The following is a 24,861-nucleotide window of genomic DNA, read 5'->3' on the forward strand; positions in this document are numbered from 1 at the left end:
GACATTTTCTTTTTGTACTTTTATGTCCCTTTTGTATTCTTTTAGGGAATTACAGAGAAAAAAGTGTTACATACAACACCCAAATCTCCTACAGAAATCGATTGTTTATACTTACTTGTTGAAGTTCATTACAATAAGGATACTAAGGCTAAATAAACAGGAAAAGTTGAGTGAAGCCCTGATAAATAAATTAATAAAAAGTAAAGATTTACAAATGGAGCAATAATTCATTGCGCGTCCACAAACTGGCAAACTTGCCTGTTTGTGGACACATAATAATTAACTATTTAACCAATTAAGCCATTACAAATAAAAAAAAAAACTAAACTAAAAAACCTAGCCTACAAAAAACGAAAAATAACAAAGCCTATTCTAAAAAATACAAAAAACCCCCCCAAAAAATACCCTAACTAACCCCAAAAGTGTTACTCACGATTGATTAGGACTCTGGCTCCTCTTGATCTGTCACAGGCCCATCTTCATCCATGGGTCCAGGCACCGGGGGTCCATCTCTGCAGCAGCGAAGGCAGACTTTGGTGGCCTCTTCCCCTGCCCCAGCATCACAATCTTCATCACTGTTGGGCCCATCTTCCTCCATCCTCCATGGTTCCGGGGCCCATCTTCACAGAGATGGACTTCTGCTGCCTCTTCCGCCACCTCCGCTCCGTGCATAATTGGATAATTAGAATTTAAGTTTAAAAAAGTAATTTTTATTGGCTAATTAAAATCAACCAATAGGGATTTACTTATTTGAAGTCAACCAATCAGAAGTAAGTGGTTCTGCTATTCTGGGTTTCAGTGTGTGGCGTGATCGCAAAAAAGACTAGGGCTCCTGGAAGAGAGCTGAAGAACAGAAAATTAGTGGAGCGGAGGTGGTGGAAAAGGCCACCATGGTCACCACGAAGATGGGCACCTGGTGCCATGAATGGGCATGGAGGTTAATAGATAAGACTTGCGGTGGATATGTGAAAGCTTAGGGGTTAATAGTTAGGACTTGCAGTGGGTATGTGGAAGTTTAGGAGTTAATAGTTAGGACTTGCGGTGGGTATGTGGTGGTTTAGAGGTTAATAGTTAGCGACTTGTGGTGGGTATGTGGTGGTTTAGTAGTTTATTAGTTTAGCGTTAGTGTGCAGTCATGGGGTACTTCGGTTTAGGGTATTAGGAGTAGTGTTTAGGCAGACAGCAGTATTATACCAGTGATCATTTACTATACATCCCCAAATTGGTTGGTGATGCTGGGTGTTGCCTAAGCCAGCATTGCCAACAAATGGCCTGTATAGAAAATGCCTCTCAGCGATGTGGCTATGTCGGGAGTTTGGAATATTCTGACAAGCTCGATAAACATAGCGGTGGATTGCTTGAAATATCTTGCCACCTCGTAGCACTTTTGAACATCAGGCCCTAAGTATTGAGATTTAGTATACAAACAGATACATGGCATTGGTGTTTAGAGACTGTGATAGCATAATGTGATCTATGCAAACAGAAAAAGAGTCACTCAACCAGGAATAAACAACAGCTCAGTAGCTTGTTCTATGGTAAGTTACCATCTAGAAGTAGCCTCTTTTAGCCCGATTGTGCTTTTTCACAGAGAATAAATATATATCAGTCTAATCCTTCCTAGTAAGGTTAGGCCAACCCCCGAAATACCAGGTAATTCTCCTCTTAACAAGGGGGAAATGGCAACCGCAGAGTATCATTTTGGCCTTCTGTTGGCCTCCTCAGTGAGGTGCAGCCATATCCCTTTAAGCACATTGGGCAAGGAGTCCATATCTGGTTTCCCCCAGGTTTTCCTTTAGGGAGACTTCCCAGTTATCATACTACAAACAACAGCTCAGTGGCTTGTTCTATGGCGAGTTACATAGGAGATCTGCAAGCTCAACCCCTTTTGATGAGTTGTGGTTTCAAAGAACAAAAACAGTTATTTCATAAACCTAAAGAGGCCATTTCTCATACATGTATACCCTGCTGCTGGTATAACAAGTCATTGGAAATACATTAAGGTAAACATTTTTTACAGTATACTTTTAAATTAATATTTAAATTATCCAGAAACTGGTGATTTTCTTTCCAGTGATTGCATTAATTTAGGTAAGTTAAGACTTTGAAAAACTACTTTCTAGAACTACCATCAGATGGAGCGTAAAGAAATCTTTTAAAAATTGCACAAAAAGAGTAACACCTGGATTACGAGTTTTGCACTGCGGCTTTTAACGCTGAAAAATGTCAATTTCAGCATAAAAGTAGGAACGCACTATTGGGAGTCCTGTGGGTATAGCTATACCACAAGCATTGTAGCTTGTAACGCAACGTCAATCCCGCACTCAAAAAAATTACGTTTTTGTGTAGGATTTCCATAGCGCCTGTAATACAGATTGAGCGATAAGGCTAAAATGCTTCATTACTAGCCTACACCGACACGATCCATACCGCTTTCTGTGACCAGTAGTTTTGGATTTTGTGTAGCAAAAATGTTTCACAAAACTCATAATTAAAGTGTTATAAAATACACTAACACCCATAAAATACCTATTAACCCCTAAACAGAGGCCCTCCCGCATTGCAAACACTATATTAAACGTATTAACCCCTAATCTGCTGCCCACACACATCGCGGCTATTAAATAAACCTATTAACCCCTAATCTATTACCCACCCACATCACCAACACTATTTAAATATATTAACCCCTAAACCGCTGCTCCCCGACATCGCCACCACTTTAATAAAGTTATTAACCCCTATTCTGCTGCTCCCCGACATCGCCGCTACTAAATAAAGTTATTAACCCCTAAACCTCCAGCCTCCCACATATCCGCCACTAAATAAACCTATTAACCCCTAAACTGTTGGCTCCCCACATCGCAAAACACTAAATTAAACTATTAACACCTAAACCTAACACCCCCCTAACTTTAAATTAAAATTACAATATAACTATATTTAAATAAATAAAAACTTACCTGTGAAATAAAAATAAACCTAGCATTAAACTATAAATTAACCTAACATTACTATTCTAATCAAATTAAAAAAAACTACCAATTAAAAACACTACGGAAAAAAAGAAAAAAAATCTAAATTACAACTAAAAAAAAAAAATCCTACGAAAAATTTACAAAATCTAAGTTTACAAAAAATATTAAACACTAAAATCATGAAAAATAAAAAAACACTAAGATTAGAAAAAAATAAACGAAATTATCAAAAATAAAAACAATTACACCTAATTTAATAGCCCTATAAAAATAAAAAAGCCCCCTTAAAATAAAAACACCCCCTAGCCTACAATAAACTACCAATAGCCCTTAAAAGGGCCTTTTGTAGGGCATTGCCCTAAAGAAATCATCTCTTTTACCTGTAAAAAAATACAAAGTCCCCCCAACAGTAAAACCCACCACCCAACCAACCCCCCAAAATAAAAAACCTTAATCTTAAAAAAACTAAGCTACCTATTGCCCTTAAAGGGGCATTTGTATGGGCAGTGCCCTTTAAAGGGCATTTAGCTTTTTGCATTTGCCCTTAAAAAGGCATTCAGCCCAAACCCTAATCTAAAAAAAAAAACACCCAAAAAAATAAAAAAACAACCTAACACTAACCCCAGAAAATCTACTCATGGTTTCTGAAGTTTGGACATCCAGACGGCAAGAAGTCTTCATACAGGCGGCGAGGTCTTCATCCATCCCGGGTGCATCTTCTATCTTTATCCCAGTGGCGCGGAGCAGAGCTATCCTGGATCCTATCCTGCGAGGAGCGTCCTCTTCATGCGGTCGCCGCCGTATGCTGAAGTTGAATGCAAGGTAGCCATTTCAAAGTTGTGTCCCTTGCATTCCTATTGGCTGATTTGATTCTTCAAATTCAAATCATCCAATAGGATGAGAGCTTCTGAAATCCTATTGGATGTTCAAAACAGCCAATAGGATGAGAGCTACTGAAATCCTATTGGCTGATTTAAACAACCAATTGGCTGATTTCTTTAGGGCAATGCCCTACAAAAGGCCTTTTTAAGGGATATTAGTAGTTTATTGTAGGCTAGGGGGTGTTTTTATTTTAGGGGGCTTTTTTTATTTTTACAGGGCTATTAGATTAGGTGTAATTGTTTCTATTTTTGATAATTTTGTTTATTAATTAATCTTAGTGTTTTTTATTTTTCGTGATTTTAGTGTTTATTATTTTTAGTAAACTTCGATTATTTAAATTTTTCGTAGGATTTGTTTTTTTTTTAGTTGTAATTTAGATTTTTTTTTGTAGTGTTAGATTTTGTTAAATTTGTAATTTAGATATTTTAATTGGTAGTATTTTTAATTTTATTAGATTAGTTATGTTAGGTTAATTTATAGTTTAATGTTAGGTTTATTTTTATTTCACAGGTAAGTTTTTATTTATTTAGAGTTATATTGTAATTTTAATTTAAAGTTAGGGGGCTTGTTAGGTTTAAGGGTTAATAGTTTAATTTAGTGTTTTGCGATGTGGGGGGGTGACGGTTTAGGGGTTAATATGTTTATTTAGTGGCGGAGATATGTGAGGCGGGAGGTTTAGGGGCTAATAACTTTATTTAGTGGTGGCAATGTCGGGGAGTGGCGGAATAGGGGTTAATATCTTTTATTAGTGGCGGCGATGTCGGGGGCGGCAGATTAGGGGTGTTTAGACTTGGGGTTTTCTGTTGGGGTGTTATGTTTAAACGTAACTTTTTTTCCCAATAGACATCAATGGGTTGTGTTACGGCGATTGCCATTCCGCTCTTCAGGTGTTAGTTTTCTCTCTAACACTCTCTTCCCATTGATGTCTATGGGGAAAAGCATGCACAAGCACGTCAAAGCAGCCCTTGGCATTTCTGCAGTATGGAGCTTAACCCCAACATATCGCACGCACAAGGAGGCTTTTCAGAAACTCGAAATGATAGTGATATGGTGAGTGAAATAACACAACTTTTGTTGCGTTCGTCTATAGCGCAAAACTCGTAATCTAGATGTTTTCTAGTTAGTGAAGCTCAGATGTTTATTTGTGTTGTGTATATTACTATACCTCATTGGTTGTAAAGGGTGACTGCCTCTACTTTACTTGTAAAGAGGTATATACTCTACTGCAAGTGTGAGTAAAACACTGTAGTTTATTCAGCAAAGGAAAGTTTTTCAAAGAAACAAACTAACTGAAAGAAATCTTGAAATACCTAATTTAGATAAAATCAAAGTAATCAATTAATTGCAGTGCTTTTAAAGTGCTTACTAAGTTTTCCAGTAACTTCCTTGTTTGGCATATACTTAGGGATAAAGTATATACGCATATTAACACATAAATATTTATGTATATAATCATATACATATATATTTACATTGTGGTCTATAAAAACACACAGTTCCCAAAGGCCACAATGTAAAGGCACTTTTCAGTGAAGTTTTTTTTTTTCTTTCTAACACCCCCAACCAAATTTAAAGCCCCAAAACTTTCTAGTGCAGTTTAAAAAAAAACAAACTATAATGCCCACTATTTTGAGGGCATTTGGGGCACGTTTAGAAAATTAACCAAAGATCTGACCTCTGGTTAATTTTCGAAGAGCTTATTTCTACTGAGAGCTTGTGGTAGAAATAGCCAGCCACTTGTAATGACTGGTTAATTATCGCGATCCCGCAAATGAGCAAATTTTCTCATTTGCAGGAGCACAATAATTTAGCCCTCCACTTGTAATCTAGCCCTTAATCTGCAAACTAATGGGTTTTCTTAGCATTATAAAGGAAAAGGAAACTGCTTGATATAGTAATTTAAAATAGTCGTAGTGAAAGAATTTTCAAATATATTTTCATTATTTATTTTAATTATTTATTTCGCACCTCATTCATGCAAAAAGAACAAACACCAACCCTAAAACTGGTACTCACAGTTGCTGAAGTCCGGCAAAAGATTTTTATCCCAGCTGCGAAGTATCTTCATCCAGGTGGCTCCATCTTTATCCATCGCGGGCCCCGCATCTTCTATCTTCTTCATCCCTGCGGAGGCGGAGCGGTCGGTGGATGCGTGGAGGCGGAGGTCCAGGCGGAGGTCCTCTTCATGCAATCATCTGCTGCACACTGAGGACCTTTTATATTGGGGTACTGTTGCATTCCTATTGGCTGAGCAATTCAAATCAGCTAATAGGAATGAGAGCTGCTTAAATCCATTTGGCTGTTCAAATATTTTTTTTTGCAAATGAGCTGTTAACTTTAGGGCAATGCCCTACAAAAGGCCCTTTTAAGGGCCATTGGTAGTTCATTATAGATTAGGGTTTTTTATTTTGGGGTGTTTTTTTTTTTTAAATGGGGTATTATAATAGGAATATTTTTTTCTTATTTTGGGTAATTTCATTTGTTATTTATTGGAACTGGAGTTTTTTTAGTTTTTGTAATTTTAGTGTTTATTATTTTTTGTAATTGTAGTTTTAATTTTTTTGTAATGTTAGTTTTTTTTATTTGTAGTAATGTTAGGTTTTATTATTTTTAGTAATGTTAGGTTTTTAGTTTAAGCTTAGGTTTTATTTTATTTCACAGGTAAGTTTGTATTTATTTTTAAATAGGTAGTTAGTTAATAATTGTTACTTTAATTTAGGTTTCTTTTAATTATGTTAAAGTTAGGGGTGTTAGGTTTAGGGGTAAATATAGTTTAATTTAGGTAGTTACGATGTGGGGGGTGGCGGATTAGAGGTTAACAGCTTTAGTTAGTGTTTGCGATGTGGGGGCGGTGGTTTAGAGGTTAATAGGTTTAGTTAGTGTTGGTGATGTGGGAGGTGGCGGTTTAGGGGTTAATAACTTTATTTATTGTTGCGGTGTAGGAGGGAGGAGGTTTAGTGGGTAATAGCTTTATTTAGTGTTGGTGATGTGGGGGGATGGTGGTTTAGGGGTTAATTGCTTTATTTAGTGTCGGCGATGTGGGGGGGAGGCAGTTTAGAGGTTAATAGCTTTATTAAGTGTCGGCGATGTGGGGGACGCAGTTTAGGGGTTAATAGGTTTATTTAATGTTGGCGATGTTGGGGGCGGTTTAGAGGTTAATAGCTTTATTTAGTGTCAGCGATGTGGGGGGCAGCGGTTTAGAGGTTAAGAACTTTATTTAGTGTCTGCAATGTGGGGGGGCAGTGGTTTAGGTGTTTATAGCTTTTTTAGTGTTGTCAATGTGAGGGGGCGGCAGTTTAAGGGTTAATAGGTTTAGTTAGTGTCTGAGATGTGGGAGGCAGTGGTTTAGGGGTTCATAGGTTAAGTAATTGTTGTGACTGCGTTTTTTTAGATAATTTTGTTTCGGCAATCGGCATATTCCTTATGTTAAGTAAAATCAATTTTCGGATCCATTCTTTATTTCGAATCCATTCTTTTTTCATATTTATTATTCTATTCTAAACTTCAGAATAGAATAATGAATATGAATAAAGAATGGATCCGAAATAATGAACGGAACTGAAAAACAAACAGATCCGGAAAAACGATTTAACTTAACATAACTATTTTGCAGAAACATTTTTTTTTTTAACTTAACTAAACTAATTTCCCAAACGAAATTATTTTTTAACTAATGAAAATGAAACATGTCTAGTGGGCACAAGGTTAACCCTAAACTAATTCCTCTGTGTTTATGTTAACCCTAAAGTCTCTAGTAGTTATTCAGAAATCCTTGCATTACAGTAAACATCCATTATGTGAAATTATAGGTGCCAGTCTCATAGCATACTTAGCCACTGAATGGTGAGTATTATCTCATGCAAGATCTTGATTGACAAACAATTTAGATTATGGTATGTACATACCAATCAGCACCTTTCAGGGTTCTGAGATTAGCACCAGGAGTGTGCACAAGGTGGTGACTTTATAACAGTTAAACAAGGCTTTTATAATGCGTTTTATATTGCAAAGTGTGAATACATAATATGCTGTATCTGTACAACCCCAGCATACTATTGCCTTTTAAGTCCCTTTAAAGGGACAATCTACACTGCAAACACACGTATTTATGAAGAGTCTCCTTAAACAATCCTCCTTCATCCTGTTGTGCTTTGAATGGTATATACGATTAAAAAGATTTTTATACTTTTTTTCTGTGGCTACTAACAGTTAGAAATAGCAGATGCATTTTATATTAAAGTATAAGAATATTTTATGTTCTGGCAACAAATGATTTAAAATGTATAATGATAGCATAGAAAAATAAAGTTGATCTTGAGTATGACCATATCAAACAATGTAAGTGCATAACAGTATAAAAGCTTTGGAAACTAGTGAAGAATGTAATACAAGTACAATTCCATTTGCAAGCTGACAATTAACATTTTTTTTTTAAATATTGCCATCAAATTATAGAGGAAGGCAAACCAGCACTTTCTTATGCTGAAAAACTTTTATGTGTGGGTATCTAAATTACATATACGTTTGTATTTTTTTTATTTTTTTATTTTGCATATGCATAACTATGAATTGTCCAGTATACAACTGTCATGTAAAAGGTGAGATATCATTGGAAGCTAAGTTCACAAATATCATATTGATTAATCCATGCATATAGGAAGCTTTATTACTGCATTAATTGGCTGCATTATGAACAAACGCTGGAATGGGTGATGTTTTGTTCTGAAACACAGATTTGTAGAACAAAGAAATAGACAATTGTAAAACTCAGGATGTCACTGTAAAGGGGATTTTTTTTTCTATGTAATAAAATTACTCAAACCCCTGCACGCAGCCTGAATGTCTACAGCATGGAAAAGATCCCAGGATAAGACATCAAAAGGTAAATGTTACCAGTTAAATACTAATTGTCCCATACTAAGCGTCAATACATAAATTCCAGAGGTTATGTCCCTGTGAAGAGTAGTAAGAGAAACATATTTTAACCCTGTGAAAGCTGTATGCATATAAAAATGTAGGACTTAGATTTATATAAACTTACTGCTGTGGACACAGTCTCTAGAAAGCAAAATTGGCCTAACCTTTTTATTCCCAGAATTGCAATACCTCTCGTGAACAGATTTATATGAAAAAGCTGAAACTTTCAAATTAGTTTATTTGGTGATGTATACGGTTTCTCTATATTTTTAATGTTTTAAATCAAAGGTATTCTATAGCTATAATTAAATTGTAGCGGTGATTTAAAAGGGTATTTTGTACTTTAAATGTATGTGCTATTGGCCTGTGTAACTTAGAAATAATTATATTGATGCTAAGTTATTTTATTGGTAGGAAAAATAATTTGTATTTTGGTATTTATAAATCATTCTTACTTATTGTGAAATCTCTTAGAAATTGCATATAAATTACATATAATTTGGTTATTGTGTTAATAATATACAATTTATCTGATTGTTATAAGTTCAGCATTATAACTTATAGGCTTATGTAGTGTCAGTAAATTAGAATTGTATCTATTTATAGGCTGTTCTGGTATTCTCATTTGTGGTATTTGAATAACCATGTATAATTGATTCCTAATCTAGTTTTTATATTAATATAATTCAATATTAATAAAGATAACTAATATGAACAAAGGATTAAATATTAATTATTAATATTTATAATTATAGGATATACATCATTTATTGGTTGGCAACTGCTAAGATAAGTACACCAACATTTCACTGGAGGCATAGCTGAAAGATTATTATCTTTATCACATTGATATAATATATTTTGTAGTAAATAGAAATTATTATTAAAAAAATTTTTAATTGGTCAAGATTGTATTAGCGTTTTATTTTAACCAAATACTAAGCCAAAATTATAATTTCTGTTACTAGAAGTGAATCAATTGAATCTATACATAATATTGAAATATGTTCCCCAAAATTGCACATTAGTCAGACAGAAATGCTTAAAACAGAAGCCATTACTCACCTTAAAATAGATTAAGCATTAAGGGAGAATTAGCCGCTTACAATACGATGTTTATGACTAAAACTAAAAATATTGCAAATAATATATGGTGTGACGAAAGTGAAATATTTTAAGGACTGTTAAAATTTGGACAACCGAAGAAACCGAAGAAACACAACAAAATAATTTTCAAAACTTTGGGTCTGCTCCTCTATGTGTACGATAAAATGTCCAATAAGATTGAAGGACAGAACTCGCAATTGAAGCAACTGAAGGGTGCAAATTATTCCTTAAGACTAGGTGAGGAAGAGGCAGAACGAGTCCAGGATGAAATTGATGAGTTTGTCCAAAACGTGGCCACCTTACAAAAGTATAACAAAAATGTAGTAGCCCAAATACAAGGTTTGAATAAAGAACTTGCAGAGATCCAGGAAGAAAATGTCATTAAGAGAGAAATATTGTCAGGTCGAAAACCAGCAACAGAAAGAGTTAAGTGAATTAAAATGGCAGTATCGCCATAGTGAAACCCCCTCTATTAGCAATGAAAATAGTGAGATTATCGAAACCCTAAAAACATTTATGAGAAATTAACTGAAGAGTATCAGGGAAGAATTTAAACAAAGGACCCCTGTTGGGTCAGAGGTAAACTTCACCTCATGTTTTAAATTCAGGGAACTGCTACACTTTCGAGGGGGAGGGCAGCTCTAATAGGGAGTCAGAGGGTGGAGCCAGCTACCCAGATAGCCCATATAATGCTAATGTACATAAGGGGTCTCCCCATAGTAAAAGTAGGGTGGATAGGGGATGCTCCAACCCCAAAAATAAGGTTCCCAGGACGGCCCAAGATACATCTTATAAGGTATATGACACCCCTAAAATAATTACATTCTTAAGTGGTGCAGTACCTACATTTTCCAAAGAGGGGACCACTTCCATAATTGACCACTGAGAGGCCTATGAAAATGCTTTATCCATAATGAATGTTAATAGTGAGCAGTCAAAAATTAAATTTCTGCCCTGGGTATTTGAAGGTAAACATCACAAATTCTTTGCTTCACTAAAGATTATAAACATTCATTCCTGGAGTGAAACAAAGCAACAGTGCAAAAAGGAGTTCAGGTAATAACAGCTGTGAAAATAGCTGTATACGGTTTGAAATGTGGCGCCAATTAAAGCCCTATAGCATTCCTTTCTGCACTTAAGTACGTACATTATGGCCGAAGACTACCCCATATTTGAAAGCTCAGAATTTGTGAGTTTATTTTATGAAGCATTGCCCGCGCACATCAAAATTAATTTGGCTAGAGATTTTGATGAGAACTGCTCATTGGACTGGCTGATCAAATAGAGTAGAAAGTTATAATCTATTCAGCAGTCTGGTGAACAGGGACCCAGCCCTAAAATTGTGGCAGAAACAAGGGTGTCACCTAGCCACCTCAATTTAGAGTCCAAAATGAAAACTTATGCGGAAGTGGCCCGAGAAAACAGGCCTTCCGCACAAAGTTTTAACTCTGCCCCTCCCCCACCAAGGGCTGAGGTGCAGAGAGAATATACTTAGAATGGGGGACATACCCAGACAAATAGTTATCCCCAAAGAGATGAACACCCACAAGGTAATCGGTATACCCGTAAAAATAAGAACCGAAAGTGGCAAAAATACTCTCAGGGTAATCAGACACCCCAAGTAACTAGTACTTCCCAAGATATTAACGCTGAACAAGTTGAACCCCAAAGACAACCACGTCAGAATAGAAACAATAGCTATGATTCTGAAGGATCCCAAGGATCCAAGAATCAATACCCTGGAATATAAAAAAATTGGTCCATGGGTAAAAATAGCTTGTATAATCAAGTAGGCCAACTCAGTACGCAGTTAAATCAATTATGTACACTAGTTACTAATATGAGTCAAGCTTTGACGGCTCAGCACCCTAATAATCCTTTTTTAGGGGTACAGCCAGTGGCCAGCAGTGGGCCACAGGCACAGTCATAAATATTATGGTATTACCTGAGAGAGGGGGGAGAGATCTACCAGATTAAATAATCAATGTCAATAATGGTACTAATCATGTTCTCTCCCTACAGCCCAGAAAAGGAGGCCTAGCTCTGATGACAGGCAGCCTCAGTCTGGAAGCTCTAACAAATCTATTTTTTTGCAGTTGTCCCAAATCCTTTTTCCCCTAGATGCAGTACACAGGAACACAGTCATACCAATTATAGAGGAAGTGACTGGTAAGAGTGAAGATTCTTTTGCATCAGGTAAAGTGGTTGATATAGGTAAAATGTGGTGAAGCCCACAAATGTGTAAGCATACAAATTTTATGTCTGAAATGGTAGAAACTGCAGGGAGATATTATGTATTAACTGAGCTCCAGGATCTAGTTTCCAACCCTATCATGGTATTAATTTATATTGGATCCCAGGCAACTATTTTATCCCACATGTACTACACACAGCTAAATGAGCTAAAACCCTTCAAACCTAAACTAAAGGAATTTGATGGTTCACTAATAGGTGTTGGGGGTGACTCTCTCAAAGTCTACGGTACTGCGTGGTTAAAGCTAAAGCTGGGGAACAGGGTAATAAGACACCCTATCATTATATTAGATTGGTCAACTGATCGTTTAATCATTGGTATCAACCTTCTTAAGCGATTAAGTACTGTGATTGATTGTATAGATAATATTATTTGGTTGCAAGTTAAGAGACCTATTAATTATGAGCGGTCCAGCATACCTCACACCGGACATAACTGCCACATGGTGGAAGAGAAGCCAGATGCTGTGGAGATTAATTTCAGGAATAGCTCTGCACCTGAGATAACTATCCTACAAATAGATGAGCAGACTCCCCTAAATGGCTCTGATGGTATTACTTTTAGATAGCCAATATTTGCCTAGACGGCAATGTATTAAACTGGAGGCGGTGAGGCAGGTACTACTCCAAACATCAAAGATAAAAGAAGCACTTTATTAATCAATTTTAAAAGAATTTAACAGACATGGCAGCTAAAGAGCAGAACGTCTGACATGTTTCGCACCTCACAGGTGCTTACTCATAGACTGAAAGCTGGGTCTCAATCCCACATGTTTATAGGCTGAGACAGCAATTAAATTAACCATCTCAGGCAATGTATTAACCATATCTATCCACAAGGGGGACCCTAAGTCCCCTAAAGGGGAAGATCACTCTCAATTCCTTGCAGAAACTGATAAAGTTAAAGATCTATTTATCCCTATGCAAGTGCTTGACTTTGGAAAAACCAAGTATGCCAAATTAAACTTAAAACAGGAAGCTAGCTATAAAAGCGAAGACTTATTAGCACAGATCGCTGAACCTAATAAAAGTGATTAAATATCTTTCCCCCCAAGATCTCTGGGTCCATGGCCTGGATGACAAGTCTGAAAGCTATAATGTCAGAGCTAAATGTTTATTATCTATCTCCATAGCTAATAAATCAGCAAAGCACCTGTTTTTAGTTTTAAATAATCCCAATAATCAAATATACATTGGCAATGATATCTTGAATAGATATACGATACAAAAGATTTGATTAACCTTTGCCTCTGGAGCAGGTTAAAGTGGGACCCTGAAATATTTCAGGACGAAAATGCGGTCCTGAAATCAAAGAAGCAAATGCCATATGCTGTGAATTTGCAGGTGTCTAGTGATATCATAATCCCTGCTGGGGCTGATAAATTCCTCTTATCCTTACAGGTAAAAAGGGGTCAAAAAATTAAAACTTCTGAAACACTAATATGCATCTTCCATAGAATGCAAAATCTGGGTATAATAGTGACCCATACTCCTTTGGTAGATATTGGAACTATTCCAAAACATGTTATTGTGCATAACATGACCGCACAGGATATCACCTTGCCCAAGGGAACTACCATAGGATATGCTCTAGAATCCGGTTACTACACTTTTGGATTCCAGAATAATATAATTGGGCTAATACCTGAAGGATACTTGACTGACGAACAGTTAATAGAACAATCCTTTGCATCTATGTCAGAGGGATTGTTTACAATTCAGTCTATTCATCCCTTCAGCTCAGAGGAAGGCATCTGTAAAATTGAAGAAACATCTCTAGTATTTGATCAGCTGATCAAAGAGCAAGAATACCCCAATACCCAGAATCATGGGGGCAATGTCAATTATAATCAAGGGGATCTTACCTCTAGGTTGGAAGAAGCCTATGAGATTGAAATCTTTCCAGGATTTCAGCAAATAGTCGAAGATCAAATCTACTTAGCTAATGGCTGTTCCAGTGGTGATGAATGCGGACAGCTACGAGAACTCCTGATGGAGTACAAGGATATTTTTGCTGTGGATTCTTATGACTGTGGGACTACAGACCTGCACATTGCAAGAATACAAACAGATTAAGAAAAAACGAAAAAGAGGCGCTCAGAAATGTCCTATATGAGCTCCTATCAAAACCATCCCTTCCCTAGGTATAGTAACAAATAATAGTAAAACCTCAAAAAATATAGATGAGGAGCACTCAGCAAAGTAGCAATATAGGACTGGAGGGTGATAAACAAAGCAAAAACCTCTTAGATTTTTAAAAATATATAACAACAATTGTATTACTTAAAAAATAGCAAACAAATAATAAAAACTAGTTAAATCAAAATTAAGAAAAAATCTTAGATCGAAGAAAAACTAAGTAAGTACTCTAAAAATGCATAGCAATCGATACTTGATAAACTTTAGGACATACTAAATAGTAGCCACGACACATATAAACAATTTAGACAGTGAGAAATAATGGCCTTAAACTGTAAATATAGTTATACAGTGAGAATAGATATATAATATTGTATAAATTGACAGTGAACTCCCCAGTAATCGATAATTAACTAGATTAAATCCAGAAGACAGAAAATATAAGAGAATATTCTAGAAGTGATAAGTACTGATAAAGTGCTAAAGAAGTGCTCATAAGTGCTTAAGTGATATATAGCATATAAAGTGATTAAGTGATAAGTAGCGCTGATTCGCTATAAGTGACTCAATAAATCCAAAAAGTAAAGACGAATAAAAATGCTAATCAGTATTTCTCTGATATTGCTACAAATATAACATCTGAATAATCAATGTATCTCTAAAATAACTACAAAAAAAAATTACTACAGCAAAAGATGGAAGTCTGGAAATCAAATTGGCCAGAAGTAGTTTACGCCCATGCAGAATCCAAACAGATCCCAATGCACCACCTGTCTTTGTTAAACAATACAGATTTCCTTTAGCCTCATATGATTCACTTGAAGCAATCATAAGGAACCTGGAAGAAAGGGGTATCATCAGACAGGTCCATAGCTCTTATAACAATCCTATTCTAGGTGTTCTTAAGCCCAACTGACAATGGCATTTGTGTGCTGACTTAAGACAGCTAAACAAACGAGTGTACATGTCTGGCTGGCCTGTTCCATACATTGACCAGTGACTAGCGCAGATGCAGGGATCCAAAATATTCACTGCCATTGATTGTGCACAGGGATATTGGACCATAAAGGTGCATGAGGAGGACCAGCATAAGCTCAAATTCTCCTTCCAAAAGGTCCAGTATGCATTCCAAAGGCTCCCGTTTGGATACATAAATTCAGGACATGAATTTGCTGTATTCGTGCATAACGCTATGCCTGATGCACTGGAAAGGGGGACATTATCCTATGTTGATGATGTTTTGATCAAAAGCATGAACTTTGAAAAACACATCACAGAACTTAAACATGTCCTCAGCAACTTAAAAGGGCAGGTGTCAAATTATCCCTACAAAAAGCTCAATGGTGCTGCACTCGTGTTAACTTCTTGGGACATGAAGTTACTTCTAAAGGGTTAAATCCTCAGAAGATAAAGGTGGAAGCTATAATAAATTCTTAGAACCCAAGTAACTTAAAGGAATTGAGATCATTCTTGACAAATTATTATGACAAATTATAATAAAGCATGAATTTAAGCAAAGTCATTGCTTATGTGAGCAAAACTTTATCCCCAGTAGAAATAAAATGTAGTGATTGCGAAAAAACCCACTTATCTACTGTATGGGTTCTACAAAATTTCCACAGCTATATACAGGGCAAGAAAATGATTGTAGAAATGCCCCCCCAGCCTTTTCTATATCTGCAAAGTGAGAGAATAAGAGATGGGAACCTGCCCAATAGCCGCATAACAGCTTGGACTCTTTCCTTACAAGGCTGGCCTTTAGAAATTCGCTACAAGAAAAAAAAAAGAATCCAGTTGCACAGGGGCTTGCTGAGCTCCATAACTGTACTGCTAAGGATCATGGGGAAGAGTTATTTGAAGATGATTTCCTGGAGGAACAATTGCTTTTCCCATATAAAATATACAATGAGGACCAATGTTAAACATTACCTTGGGTATATATTGATGGTTGTTCTTACCATGCCACTATTGTTAATTAGCACAGATTAGTCACTGGCATTGGTATAACTTGGGTGAATGGATTCCCACATATCCCACAAGATCCAGCCAAGTTGCAGAACTAACTGCTGTTCTAAAAAAACATTGAGATGGCTATTGAACAATGTATTCAGGAATTTGTGATCATTACTGAGTCAAATTATGTGCGTGACAGTTTTCTTGAATACTTGCCAACTTGGAAAAGAAATGGCATGCAGAAAACTAACAACAAGCCAGTCAAACATGGCAAGTTGTTCTGCGAAATTGATAGTTAGTGGTGTCCAATGGTTTAACCATATACTGGAAAAAGACCAAGGGTCATTCCAGGATTCTAGGTCCTGATAAAAAGATTCATTAGCCAAACAAGGAGCCATAACTGGAGAGCTCCTCAATATTGACCAATTAATGGGTGCAATTCAGGTAGAAGCCATTACCAGAAACCAGGCTAACAACAAAATTAGCCTAACCTGGAACAATGGAGTCAGGATTCTCCAGTGAGGACCTGATCACTAGTCAAAAAGAAGACTCCATTATAGGTATCTTCTATAAACACATAGAAGATCCTGAAAGCAACCCCATCTTAAAAGAGAATGGTATTGATAAGGAAGATCTTAGAATCTTAATGAAGTCCAGATCATAATTCAAGTTACAGGATGGTTTGTTAATTAGAACCTCCAAAACTGGCATCCAAAAATGGGTGGTACCTACCCAATTCAGAGGTCTCATGCTTCAAACATGCCCATGATGCTCCCACATATTTCCATCATGGTGCCAAATTAACGTATGAAATATTGCATGATTATGCCTTTTGGCCACATATGTTGAAGGATGTTCAAACCTACTCTCAAGGTTGTTTAATCTGTCCACAGTTCCAACCCACTGTGCCAACGCATAGAGCGCCATTGCAGAAAAGGGGGATGGTAATGCCATGGTCAGATATACAAATTGATTTTATTGGTCCAGTAACTAGGTAATCTAGAGGTAATAGATACATGTTAACAGTAACATGCCTGTACAATAAATGGGTAGAGTGCATCAGTGCACCTAATAATCGTGCTGAAACATGTACAGCATTGCTCATCAGCCAAGTGTTTTCCAGATTTGGTTTACCCCAGCAAATTGAATCCAATCAGGGAACCCACTTCACTAGCAAAGTGATAGACAAGATGTGGAAGATATTAGGGGTTAAAAGGAAGCTGCATATTGCTTATCAAACTGCCTCTAGTGGTGGTGCAGAGCGTTACAGCCAGTCCATTGTGAAAATCCTCAAAAAGTTTCTGAGTGAAACAGGTAAAGACTGGGATGTAAAATTACTTCTAGTCCTAATGGCATTAAGAGCAACTCCAAGTAGTGCTACTAAGATATCACCTTTTGAATTGATGACTGGTAGAACAATGGTTCTACCTCAACATCTACTGTACCGTACATCAGACCAGTACTTGATAAATGCTGCCAATACACATCAATATATGGAGAACTTAAGGAAGCATCTACAATATGCTTTTGCATTTGTTCAAAGAAACATAGAGAAGACCGCAACTGCCGCTACAAAACTATTATGATCTTAAAACTTCCAAAAAGGAATATGAAATTAATGATAAAGTTTATCTTTATAACTTTGGAAGGGATCAGGTTAAGGAGAAGATGTTTCTCCCATCATGGAAGGCTCCTTTTGTCTAGACTTGTGCACGGCCGAAAAATTTGTTTCGTTTCGTTTCGGATCGATTCGGATGTTTTCGACTTTCGGTTCGGATCAATTCGAATTCGGAAAAATTTGAATGAATTTGTTTCGGATTCGTTTCAGATTCATTCGGATTCAAATAAATTCGGCTGGATTTGGTTCGGTTCGATTCGGAAATTCAGAATTTCGGTATGTGTTTGGTGGGATGTGCTGTGTATTATGTACTGTATATTAGGTGTAACCCATAGCAGAGTGATATAACCTAATATACTGTACAATACTAGTGTAATCCATGGCCATCCGAATGTAACAAATAAATCCGAACTAATTCGGATTTATTCGGTAGATTCTGTACTACCGTAATTCAGAAATTTGGAACGAATCGAAACGCACATGTCTACTTTTGTCATTACTGACAAAATATCTCCAATTGCCTATACAATTAGGATCCCTAAAAATGATACCTTTATGGATCATTTTCTGGTCAGTATTAACCAGTTGCGAGCATGCCATCCTAGATCCCAACTACAAGTCATAGAGGGAGAATGAAGTGTCATACTAAAGAAGTATTGTAGTTTAGTGTAGAAGCATAGCTAAAGAGCATACATATGAGGATGAAAAATAACGGACTCTCTTCATAGTAAAACTGTCTATGATGCACACTGTCAGTACACTAACCAATTACCACTGGATTTTAAGTCAATTCCAATACATGTGTCATACGGTGCTCGGACAAAATTCTGACGGACAAAATGCCGAAGCACATTCGTCCGTCAGACATATGTCCGAGATACACTGCTTCCGACTGCACGCCGAATAGCACAATCACGCAATCACATAATTGCGTAATTGTCATCAGTAAAAAAGTGGAGAATTTAAATATATATTGTGGCTAATGAGGTAAAAAAACAACACAAACACTTAAATAAATAAATTAAAAAAAAACATCAAATTAAAAAAATGGAGTTCATAAAGACGTGTAAAGGAGGAAGAAAAATGTTATATGAAGGTTATGCATACATTGTAGACAAAAAAAAAAAAATGTAACATATTGGAGATGTGAAAAAAAAGGTTTTTGTGGAGGAAGGCTAAAAACCATTAATGATATAATTGAAAAAGATGCATCAAATCATTCACATCCACCTAATGCAGCAAGAATTTTATCTATGAAAACAATTGAAAAAATAAAAGAAGTTGCTAAAAATTCAGAAGAAGTAACATCAAGCATAATACAAAATTGCACATCTAATTTCCCCCTTGAAGCAGCAGGAGCTCTACCTAAAAAAGAAACTCTTGCCAGAATGGTACGTCGACATCGAACAACACCAAATGGAAACATTTTAAATGATGATTTAAGAAAAACAACCAGAGGAGAAGATTTCATCATGTACAAAAGTGAAAATTTAATCATTCTGTCTACTAAAAAAAAATGTATATCTTCTTTCAAAAAAACAACACTGGCTCTGTGACGGAACATTTGACTCAGCTCCTTTAGACTTTCAGTTGTATACAATACATGTTTTAATAGAAGATAACCATACCATACCATTAGTATACTGCATATCAAAAAATAAAAATCAGGAAACTTATAATTTAATTTTTAGTATTATAAAAGAAAAAAATCCAGATATCAATCCTATATCAATTACAGTAGATTTTGAAAGAGCAGCAATAAATTGCATGACAAATTTTTTACAAAATACAATAATTTATGGATGCTTTTTCCATTTTTCCCAATGCCTGTGGAGAAAAATACAATCTTTGGGCTTAAAAATATGGTATAATAATGAAAAAAATTCTCTGATCTTAAAATGCTTAGAAGCATTAGCATTTGTGCCAGTGGAAGATGTAGTTGAAACATTTAATGACTTTGTAAAATCAATAGAAAAACAAAACAGTAACATTTTATCTGAATTTTTAAATTATTTTGAAAAAACCTGGATTGGCGAACTACAACAAGGTACAAGAAGAAAACCTACTTTCGATATTACGATGTGGAACACTTTTGAAAGAACAAAACTAGGGTTACCTAGAACAAACAACTCTCTAGAAGGATGGCACAGAGCATTTGACCAACGAATGTCTATAACCCACCCAAGCATTTGCAGACTAGTTTCAAAAATAAGAAAAGAACAAGCAGAATGGGAGTTAACAATTGAAAAAATTGATTCTGGAGTTGAACTGAGAAAACCAAAAAAAAAATATGAAATCATAAACAACAGGATAATGAAAGTTTTAGAAAAATACAGTCAATACTCAAGATTAGACTTTTTAAAGGCAATAGCACATAATATATAAGATTTACTTAAATAAATCAAGATACATTCGGCCGAGGGCAGATACGATCCAAAATTTTCTGTTACAAGCAGTGACTCTGGCGCCGCAACCGCCTCTGGGAACCTATCCATGGGTCCCTACCCTCACGATGTACTTTTAACACATAATATAATTATTATAATTATAATATTATATATAATAATTAATATGTTATATATAAGTTGATTTAATTGTCTTTTGTCAGTGCACTATTAAAAATGTTATAAATGTTATATATAAGTTGATTTAATTGTCTTTTGTCAGTCCACTATTAAAAATGTTATAAAACCGTGATTTTTAAGTTCATTCCCACCCAGCAGCCGGATAAATGTCTTTCGGAATATTGTCCGTCGGACAAATGTCCGTCGGACAAGCGTCAGTCGGATAACAGTCCGGCCACGGTGTCCTACATATATTGAAAATTGAAAGGGGGAACTATGTCATATAAAAAGTGAGATATCATTGGAAGCTATGTGCACAAATATCATATTGATTAATCCATTCATATAGAAAGCTTTATTATTGCTTGAATTGGCTGCATTATGAACAAATGCTGGAATGGGTGATGTCAACACCCCTTTGTTCTGAAACACAGATTTGTAGAACAAAGAAATAGACACTTGTAAAACTGTAAAGGGGATCTTTCTTCTATGTAATAAAATTACACATCCCCCTGCATGCAGCCTGAATGTTGACAGCATGGAAAAGATCCCAGGATAAGACAACAAAAGGTAAACGTTTACAGTTAAATACTAATTGAGCTTCAAGTAACTTCATGTCCCAAGAAGTTTACACGAGTGTGGCACCATTGAGCTTTTTGTAGGGATAATTTGACACCTGCCCTTTTAAGTTGGCTGAGGACATGTTTAAATTCTGTGATGTGTTTTTCAAAGTCCGTGCTTTTCATCAAAACATAATCAACATAGGATAACGTCCCCTTTCCAGTGCATCAGGCATAGCCTTATGCAAGAATACAGCAAATTCATGTCCTGAATTTATGTATCCAAACAGGAGCCTTTGGAATGCATACTGGACCTTTTGGAAGGAGAATGTGAGCTTATACTGGTCCTCTTCATGTACCTTTATGGTCCAATATCCCTGTGCACAATCAATGGCAGTGAATATTTTGGATCCCTGCATCTGCGCTAGGCACTGGTCAATGTATGTAACATTTATATACTGAATTTTTAAGAGAGAGAGAGAATTGCTACCACCAAGTCTCTGACCGGCAGAGATGACGAGAAAGTCCCACTGGTATGTGCTGCTCCACTGATGTATACTGGGGGAATCCACCAGATCACAAGCGTCATCTCTGCCGGTCAGAGACTTGGTGGTTGGCTGTGTGGCGTGGTTGTAAGTAATCCTGGAGGATCGCATGAGTGATCAATACCAGAGGCTTTGAGTGTTTAATAAACTGTTTCAATTACCATACTGGATCACATCCATATACACTCGCTCCTGTTAAGAACTTTTACTTTATTTTTCATATCTCCCACACATCACCATCATCATTACAAGCCTGATATACTGGTTGCTGCGTGACTTTGCATGCCTGAAACTTTACCTAAGTCATTTGATTTCATCTTCATCAACTGTCATAATCATTTATCTACATTTCATCTGCATTATTGAAATCACAGGTTAATCTCATCTTCATCAACTGTTATAACCATTCATCTACATTTCATCTGCATTATTGAAATCACAGGTTGATCATTTTCATCATAATAAATTCATGCAATTGCAGTTTTTTCATACTCTATTTATTTCATCACTATATGGATGGACTGGTGATCATGAACATTAATTTTTTGAATTATTTCATGTTTTTTGCCAGCTTAGGTTTAGCTCAGAACTGCTAGTGGGGCCCATGTGATCTGTCTGTTTGTCCTTTGTGTGTGTGTTAGTATGTTCTCTGTTTTTTTTTCATGTCTTACAGAGTAATGAAAGTATGTTATAATAAATTGCACATAATTTTGACATATTTTGGTATTTTATTCTAGTGTTTTGCTTGGTATCCTGGTCTTTGAACTGCATCCTATTTTGGTGCAATTCTCTCTCTTAAAAATTCAGTGTATAATTGTATTTACCAGGTAGCAAACACTGTGTCTAAGCACTTTAGATTATTGGTAGCATTTCTTCAGCTGTTTGTTTTGAATGTATGTAACAGGCCAGCCAGACATGTACACTCATTTGTTTAGGTGTCTTAAGTCAGCACACAAATGCCATTGTCCATTGGGCTTAAGAACACCTAGAATATGATTGTTATAAGAGCTATGCACCTGTCTGATGATACCCCTTTCTTCCAGGTTCCTTATGATTTATGCAAGAGAATCATATGAGGCTAAAGGAAGTCTGTATTGTTTAACAAAGACAGGTGGTGCATTGGGATCTGTTTGGATTCTGCATTGGCGTAAACCACTTCTGACCAATTTGATTTCCAGACTTCCATCTTTTGCTGTAGTCATTTTTTTTGGTAGTTATTTTAGAGATGCATTGATTATTCAGATTTGTTATATTTGTAGCAATATCAGAGAAATACTGATTAGCATTTTTATTCATCTTTACTTTTTGGATTTATTGAGTCACTACTTATCACTTAAGCACTTTATATGCTATATATCACTTAAGCACTTATGAGCACTTCTTTAGCACTTTATCAGTACTTATCACTTCTAGAATATTCTCTTATATTTTCTGTCTTCTGGATTTAATCTAGTTAATTATCGATTACTTGGGAGTTCACAGTCAATTTATACAATATTATATATCTATTCTTACTGTATAAGTATATTTACAGTTTAAGGCCATTATTTCTCACTGTCTAAATTGTTTATATGTGTTGTGGCTACTAAATTGCAACCTAAGGGGATTGTAGTATCAAATAACCAGTGAAAGACAGGTATCTACTTAAGTGCCAACTAGCACCTGTGCTAGTTGGCACTACCAGTATCAAATAACCATATGCATTCTCAAAGAACCAATGAAATTTTCAGCTCCGTTAGGGCCAATCAGAAGAGAAGCACCGATAGGGCATATCCAAAATGTTCACCAATGATTAAAGAATGGATGTGGACTTTAGAACTTGATAAAAGTCTCATGCAAGAGAAAAACAAAAAAGACACATGTTGCTGAATTTTGATTGATTGACTAACTTGTTGCAGTTGACACAGTCTCTAGAAAGCAAATTTGGCCTAAACTTTTTATTCCCAGAATTGCAATACCTCTCGTATGATGGTGAACGGATTTATCTGAAAAAGTTGAAACTACAAATTGGTTTATTTGATGACGTATATGGTTGCACTATATTTTTAATGTTTTAAATCAAAGGTATTCTATAGCTATAATTAAATTGTAGCTGTGATTTAAAAGGGTATTTTATACTTTAAATGTATGTCCCATTAGCCTGTGTAGCTTAGAAATAATTATATTGATGCTAAGTTATTTTATTGCAAGGAAAATAATTTATATTTTGGTATTTATGTCAGTCTAACTTATTGGGAAATCTCTTAGAAATTGCATACAAATTGGTTATTGTGTTAATAAAATACAATTTCTCTGATTGTTATAAGTTCAGCATTATAACTTATGTAGTGGCAGTAAATTGGAATTGTTGGCTAATTATAGGCTGTTCTGGTATTCTCATTTGTGGTATTTGAATAAGCATGTATAATTGATTCATATAGGCCTACTTATCAAGCCGTCAACTTACTTGCATTCGACAGCACCAATACACTCACCTGACATTGCCTAACATCGCGGCCGCGGACCTGAATATGCTCTCCATATTTATATAAAAAGCCGTCAAAAAGCCACGCACCAAGTACGGGGCTATGAGCAGCCGACTGTTGTTAACAGTCATCGATCTTGCTGCTATTCGGCTTTTTCACAGCTTTATTTATACCGCTACTATACTAAACTTTTTAACCCCTATCCCGCTGGTCCCGGACCCCGCCGCAAGTAAATAAAGTTATTAACCCCTAACCCGCCACTCTCCCAGACCCCGCCGCCACCTACATTATGTTATTAACCCATAATATGCTGCCCCTACACCATTGCCACCTACATTATGTTATTAACCCCTAATCTGCCGCCCCCTAAACCGCCAACACCTACATTATGGTATTAACCCCTAATCTGGCGCCCAACACCGTCGCCACCTACATAAAAGTATTAACCCCTATCCTGCCGCTCCTGGAGCCCACCGCAACTAAATAAAGTTATTAACCCCTAAACCCCTGGCCTCCCACTTCAGTACCACTTACTAAACCTATTAACCCCTAAATTGCCAGCCCCCCACATCACCATAAACTAAATTAACCTATTAACCCCTAAACCTAACAACCCGCTAGCTTTATATTAAATATTAACTCATCCCTATCTTATAATCAATTTAAACTTACCTTTAGATTTAAATTAAACTATATTAAACTATATTAAACTAATAATTAACCTACCCTAACTATTATACTAAAATTACATATTTTTTTTTTACAGGAATCAATGGGATATCGGGCAGCAGCGAACATAAGCTTTCGCTGCTTTCAGACTCCCATTGATTCCTATGGCATCCCTCACCTCCAGGGCGGCGGATTGAAAAGCAGGTACACT

Source organism: Bombina bombina, chromosome 2, assembly GCF_027579735.1.
Source record: "Bombina bombina isolate aBomBom1 chromosome 2, aBomBom1.pri, whole genome shotgun sequence".
Classification (NCBI taxonomy): domain Eukaryota; kingdom Metazoa; phylum Chordata; class Amphibia; order Anura; family Bombinatoridae; genus Bombina; species Bombina bombina.